This window comes from Lipotes vexillifer, unplaced genomic scaffold, assembly GCF_000442215.2.
Source record: "Lipotes vexillifer unplaced genomic scaffold, Lipotes_vexillifer_v1.1 scaffold1152, whole genome shotgun sequence".
Classification (NCBI taxonomy): Eukaryota; Metazoa; Chordata; class Mammalia; order Artiodactyla; family Lipotidae; genus Lipotes; species Lipotes vexillifer.
In genome coordinates this window covers 600,664-607,847 of record NW_006785353.1, presented here as the reverse complement: position 1 = coordinate 607,847, position 7,184 = coordinate 600,664, and positions in this window count along the sequence as shown.

The following is a 7,184-nucleotide window of genomic DNA, read 5'->3' as shown; positions in this document are numbered from 1 at the left end:
CATTTATTTCTGATCTTCTTTATGATTTCTTTACTTCTGCTAACTTTGGGTTTTTTTTATTCTTCTTTCTCTGATTGCTTTAGGTGTAGGGTTAAGTTTTTTATTTGAGAGGTTTCTTGTTTCTTGAGGTAGGATTGTATTGCTGTAAACTTCCCTCTTATAACTGCTTTGCCTGCATCCCATAGGTTTTGGGTCATCGTGTTTTCATTGTCATTTGTTTATAGGTAGATTTTTGTTTCATTTTTTATTTCTTCAGTGATCTCTTGATTATTTAGTAGTGTATTGTTTAGCCTCCTTGTATTTGAATTTTTTCCATATTATTTCCTGTAATTGATATATAGTCTCATAGCATTGTGGTCAGAAAGGATACTTGATATGATATTAGTTTACTTGAGTTTACCAAAACTTGATTTGTGACCCAAGATATCATCTACCTTGAGAATGTTCCATGAGCACTTGAGAAGAAAGTGTATTCTGTTTTTTTTGCATGGAATGTCCTATAAATATCAATTAAGTCCATCTTGTTTAGTGTATCATTTAAAGCTTGTGTTTCCTTATTTATTTTCATTTTGGATGATCTGTTGATTGGTGAAAGTGGGGTATTAAAGTACCCTCCTATGATTGTATTACAGTTGATTTCCTCTTTTATGGCTGCTAGCATTTACCTTATGTATTGAGGTGTTCCTATGTTGGGTGCATAAGTATTTACAATTATCATATCTTCTTGGATTGATCCCTTGATCATTATGTAGTGTCCTTCTTTGCCTCTTGTAATAGTCTTTATTTTAAAGTCTATTTTTTTCTGATATGAGAATTGCTACTCCAGCTTTCTTTTGATTTCTATTTGCATGGAATATCAGTTTCCATCCCCTCAGTTTCAGTCTGTATGTTTCCCTAGGTCTGAAGCGGGTCTCTTCTATACAGCATATATATGGATCTTCTTTTTTCATCCATTCAGCCAGTCTATGTTTTTTGGTTGGAGCATTTAATCCATTTACATTTAAGGTAATTATCAAAATGTATGTTCCTATTACCATTTTCTTAATTGTTTTGGGTTTGTTATTGTAGGTCTTTTCCTTCTCTTGTGTCTCCTGCCTAGAGAAGGTCCTTTAGCATTTGTTGTAAAGCTGGTTTGGTGCTGCTGAATTTTCTTAGCTTTTGCTTGTCTGTAAAGGTTTCAATTTGTCCATCGAATCTGAAGGAGATCCTTGCTGGGTAGAGTAATGTTGGTTGTAGGTTTTTCTCCTTCATTACTTTAAATATGTCCTGCAACTCCCTTCTGGCTTGCAGAGTTTCTGCTGAAAGATCAGCTCTTAACCTTAGGGAGATTCCCTTGTATACTATTTGTTGCTTTTCCCTTGCTGCTTTTAATGTTTTTTCCTTGTATTTAACTTTTGATAGTTTGATTAATAACTGTCTTGGCACGTTTCTCCTTGGATTTATCCTGTATGGGACTCTCTGTGATTCCTGGACTCGATTAACTATTTCCTTTCCCATATTAGGGAAGTTTTCAACTCTAATCTCTTCAAATATTTTCTTAGTCTCTTTCTTTTTCTCTTCTTCTTCTGGGACTCCTATAAGTCAAATGTTGGTGCATTTAATATTGTCCCAGAGGTCTCTGAGACCGTCATCAATTCTTTTCATTCTTTTTTCTTTATTCTGCTCTGCAGTAGTTATTTCCACTATTTTATCTTCCAGATCACTTACCTGCTCTTCTGCCTCAGTTATTCTGCTATTGATTTCTTCTATAGAATTTTTAATTTCATTTATTGTGTTGTTCATCATTGTTGTTTGCTCTTTAGTACTTCTAGATCCTTGTTAAATGTTACTTGTATTTTCTCCATTCTATTTCCAAGATTTTGGATCATTTTTAACATCATTACTCTGATTTTTTTTCAGGTAGACTGCCTATTTCCTTTTCATTTGTTTGGTCTGATTGGTTTTTACATTGGTCCTTCATCTGTTATGTGTTTCTCAGTCTTCTCATTTTGCTTAACTTACTGTGTTTGGGGTCTCTTTTTGCAGACTGCAGGTTCATAGTTCCCATTGTTTTTGGTGTCTGCTCCCAGTGGCTAATGTTGATTCACTGGGTTGTATAGGCTTCCTGGTGGAGGGGACTGTTTCCTGTGCTCTGGTGGATGAGGTTGGATCTTGTCTTTCTGGTGGGCAGGACCATGTCCAATGGTGTGTTTTGGACTGTGTCTTTATTCTCTTGTTAGGCAGCCTCTCTGCTAATTGGTGGGGTTGTGTTCCTGTCTTGCTAGTTGTTTGGCATAGTGTGTCCAGCACTGTAGCTTGCTAGTCATTGAGTGGAGCTGGGTCTTAGTGTTGAGATGGAGATCTCTGGGAGAGTTTTTGCCATTTGCTATTATGTGGAGCCAGAAGGTCTCTGGCAGACCAATGTCCAGAACTTGGCTCTCCTACCTCAGAGGCAGTGGCCTGACACCTGGCCAGAGCACCAAGACCCTGTCAGCCACACAGCTCAGAAGAAAAGTGATAAAAAAAAAAAGAAAGAAAGAAAGAAAAAACAAAACAAAATAAAATAAAAAGTGATTGAAATAAAAACTAAAAAAATATTAAAAATTAAAAAATAATATAAAAAGAAAAAATAAAGAAGAAAGAGAGCAACCAAAACATAAAACAAATCCACCAATGATAACAAGCACTAAAACCTATACTAAAATAACCCACAAAAATCAAAAAACAAAATGGACACACAGGACCCTAGGACAAATGGTAAAAGCAAAGCTATACAGACAAAATCACACAAAGAAGCATACACATACACACTCACAAAAAGAGAAAGAGGAAAAAAAAAAAATATATATATATATAAAGAAAGAGAGCAACCAAATCAATAAACAAATCTACCCATGATAATAAACTAAATATTAAACTAAGATAAACAAAAAAACAGAAAAAATTAGATGCAGAAAGCACATTCTAATCTACAGTTGCTCCCAAAGTCCACTGCCTCAATTTTGGGATGATTCGTTGTCTATTCAGGTATTCCAGAGACGTAGGGTACATCAAGTTGATTGTGGAGATTTAATCTGCTGCTCCCGAGGCTGCTGGGAGAGATTTCCCTTTCTCTTCTTTGTTTGTACAGCTCCTGGGGTTCAGCTTTGGATTGGCCCCACCTCTGTGTGTAGGTTACCAGAGGGCTTCTGTTATTCACTCAGACAGGATGCGGTTAAAGGAGCAGATGATTAGGGGGCTCTGGTTGACTCAGGCCATGGGGAGGGAGGAATTTGGAATGTGGGGTGAGCCTCCAGCTGCAGAGGCCAGCATGACGTTGCACCAGCCTGGGGCACACCTTGTTCTCCCAGGGAAGTTGTCCCTGGATCATGGGACCCTGGCGGTGGCAGGCTGCACAGGCTCTGGGAGGGGACGTGGGGATAGTAACCTGTGCTTGCACACAGGCTTCTTGGTGTCTGCAGCAGCAGCCTTAGCATCTCATGCCCGTCTCTGGGGTCCGTGCTTATAGCTGCAGCTTTCGCCCATCTCTGGAACTCGTTTAGGTGATATTCTGAATCCCCTCTCCTCGCACACCCCGAAACAATTGTCTCTTGCCTCTTAGGCAGTTCCAGACTTTCTCCCAGACTCCCTCCTGGCTAGCTGTGGTGCACTAGCCCCTTCAGGCTGTTTTCACACAGCCAACCCCAGTCCTCTCCCTGGGATCTGAACTCCAAAGCCCGAGCATCAGCTCCCAGCCCCCAGCTGTCCTGGCAGGTGAGCAGACGAGCCTCTCAGGCTGGTGAGTGCTGGTCAGCACCAATCCTCTATGAGGGAATCTCTCTGCTTTTCCCTCTGCACCCCAGTTGTTGCGTTCTCCTCTGTGGCTCCAGTGCTTCCCCCCTGTCACCACCACCCGTGTCTCTGCCAGTGAAGGGGCTTCCTAGTGTGTGGAAACTTTTCCTCCTTCACAGCACCCTCCCCGAGGTGCAGGTCTAGTCCCTATTCTTCGTCTCTGTTTTTTTCTTTTGCCCTACCCAGGTACAGGGGGAGTTTCTTGCCTTTTGGGAAGTCTGAAGTCTTCTGCCAGCGTTCAGTAGGTGTTCTGTAGGAGATGTTCTACATGTAGATGTATTTCTGATATATTTGTGGGGAAGAAGGTGATCTCCACATCTTACTCCTCCACCATCTTGATGGTCTCTCCTATGAAATTATTTTTGACTGTGAGTAAATGAGCCCAACATGAAAAATAATTGGAGGCTGACTGAAGGTCTTCTGAGTTCTAAAAATTCACTCCACAAAAAGTCCTTGAGCATTATTTAATAAATTTAAGTACTATGTGGATAATAATAGCAATCAATAATTGATCTCCCTAACATTGAAGGTAAAAGTCTTTTATGTTTTTGTTTGTTTATTTTTTACAATAACAAAGTATATCTTGATAAAACATTATCTAATAAACTTAAGAAGGAAAAAAGAAAAAAATGATAATATTATGATTAAAAAATATTTAAAGTTGGTTTCTTGAGATTTTCAAGGATAAACATGTGCCATTTTTCCTCATTACATGCAGCCACTAATCCCAGACTTTGGAGACCCATGTTGTCTTGGTGTTTCATAGACTAGTTCTCTAGGCACATCTCCTCCATGGCTTGCCCTTTACTGCAACCATGACTTACCACAATAGACCTGAAAAGAAAAAAATGGATAAGATTTAGATGAAAATAAGTTAGACAAAGCCTAGTATACATCCTTTTTTTCTCCACCTAATACTCTATCATGAACATTTATGTCATTACACATTGATGTTCACCTCATCATATTTATAATGGTGCTGTATTCCATTGTATGAATAAGCTTAAGTATAATTTAAACATAATTTACATTATCTACTGATTAAATGTCTTTTTTTTTAACTTACAGTGAAGGATAAAGGAAGGCATTTTGTAAACTCTCTCTGAAGAAAATTATATTTTCTAGAAATTACACTTGGCTCTATGTAACACATATTCTATTAATGTTGCTTAAGCAAGTAAGATGTTTATTATTCTCTCATAAAGACAAAGGGTAGAGTTTGGCAGCTCAGGGCTGGCACAGCTGCTCTGATAATTCCTGGAGGATGGAGGCTCTGTCTAGCTTCCTCCTCACAGCAACCCAGCAGGTGGCACTTGTTCCCAAAGTCCCAGAATGGCTGTGTCACCTCCAGGCAAAAGGGTGAAATGTGCAAAGGAGCAAAGACACAAGCTCCTGAGTCTGTCTCTATCAGAAGAAAACAAAACTTTTTCTGAAGCCTGATCTAGAATGCTCCCACTTAGTCTCACTGGCCAGATATAGGTCCCATGACAAAACTAGGTCAAGGAAGTGTTGGTAGAGGCGCGTTTTAAAAAAGCAGATTTCTACCCTAAACAAAATTGAGACTCTCTTAGCAAAGAAGGAAAAATAGATTCTGGGCATGCAACTCTTAGTATCTATTGCAGAAATATACACATAAGAGTTACATCTTATTCATCAGTTGATTAAGTGCCCAGTGATGTCTTAGGTCTGATCTTGTTACAGCTGTTATGTCTCTAAACAAAATTACTGTTACACATAACTTGTAGTTTAGGTCTATCTATTTGTCAAATATTTTAAATTAGAATTATATGAACATTTCCCATATGTAATAGGAGAGGAGAATGGAGAGAAACATCTATTTCTTATTCCTTTATCAACAGCCAGGCAACATTCTGCCCAAGATTTCTTAGCAAAACAGTTAATTCAGTTTCCTTGTGCTAAAAAGACAAAGGCCTAATTTATGATAATGGTGAAAGTTTCCATAACTATATCATAAAACAGCTGAGGTTACCCTATTGCTTTGCCGAGGAAGAGTTCAATTCCTGATTACATGTTATGTCATTCATCTTTACAATATACATATCTCCTGTGCTTCCAATGATACTGTTTTTCACTCCATCTCAGCCACTCACTTTCATGGTACTCAACCTGCATATTATGATCATATGTGAAAAATGTAAGGAAATACTGATGACTGGGCTCCATCCCCAGAGACGTTAATTTAATTCAGCTTTGATTTAAACTCCCCAGGCAATTCTAATGTACAGCCTCAGAGAAGAACAGCCTAGACATTTTTATTCTCATTAACTCCACTCCCTCCATAGCTTAAATTCAAGCTTCTCACTCTCTGACCTTCATCATCTCCCTATACTATACAATAACGTTTTTGACCCCACTGAAATCTACAATTGATTGATTCACCACATTTTCAATACCTCTAACTTTCACCATGTCCACACTTCCTCCCTAAAGCACCTTAGATTCCCTTGCATACACCCTCACTTTCTAACCCCAATTTTCTCTGTTTTACTCTTCTGGCAAAACCTCAGCTTTGATTAAATCCAACTCTCCATGGACTCTGTAGTAAATCCAGGAGGCTAAATATGCCTGAAGAAAAAAATTAAAAGAGACAATCCACTGCCGCAAACTTCAGGCAGGTTCTTATTTCTGCCATACAATCATATTACTCTTTTCTAGTCTATTATTTGTCTATTATTTTCCCACATTCCTGAAGGACTATTGTTTACTTTTCATCAACATTTCTCCTCACTTCTCTAATTTTAGCTGATAGCATTGATTTTAGCTTCAGTGAGTGAAAAAAATGGAGGAAATTCTTCTGCCACTGAATCTATCAACTGATTGCAGCTGAATATTATTCTAAGCCTGCTCCTACTAATGAAATCCTGTCTACGTCCATCCCCCATGTATCAGATCCTATTTGATATCTCAAACATATAGGTTGAAAGTCATCACTCCAGATGTTGGCCATCTCTTTCCTGCATTATCATCTTCCCCTCTCGATTGTATCATTCCCAATAGCACTGTATTAGTTTCTTATTGCTATTATTACAAAGTATGACAAATTTAGTGGCTTAATAGAATACCAATTTATTATCTTACAGTGCTAGGGATCAGAATTCCAGAATAGATTTGCACAGCTGTAGAGACTCTAGGGAAGAATTCCTTTTTTTTTTTTTTTTTTTTCTATTCCACCTAGAATAGCAGCCTAGAGGCTACCTGCATCCTTAGCTCATGGCTATTTTTCTATCTTCAAGTACATAATGTAGCATCCTTGTATCTCAATCTCTCTCTTTGTCTCTGTCTCTCTGTCTCTGTCTCTCTCTCCTCCACTTGCATCACTTCTCCTTCTCTGGCCCTCATGCCTCCCTCTTTCC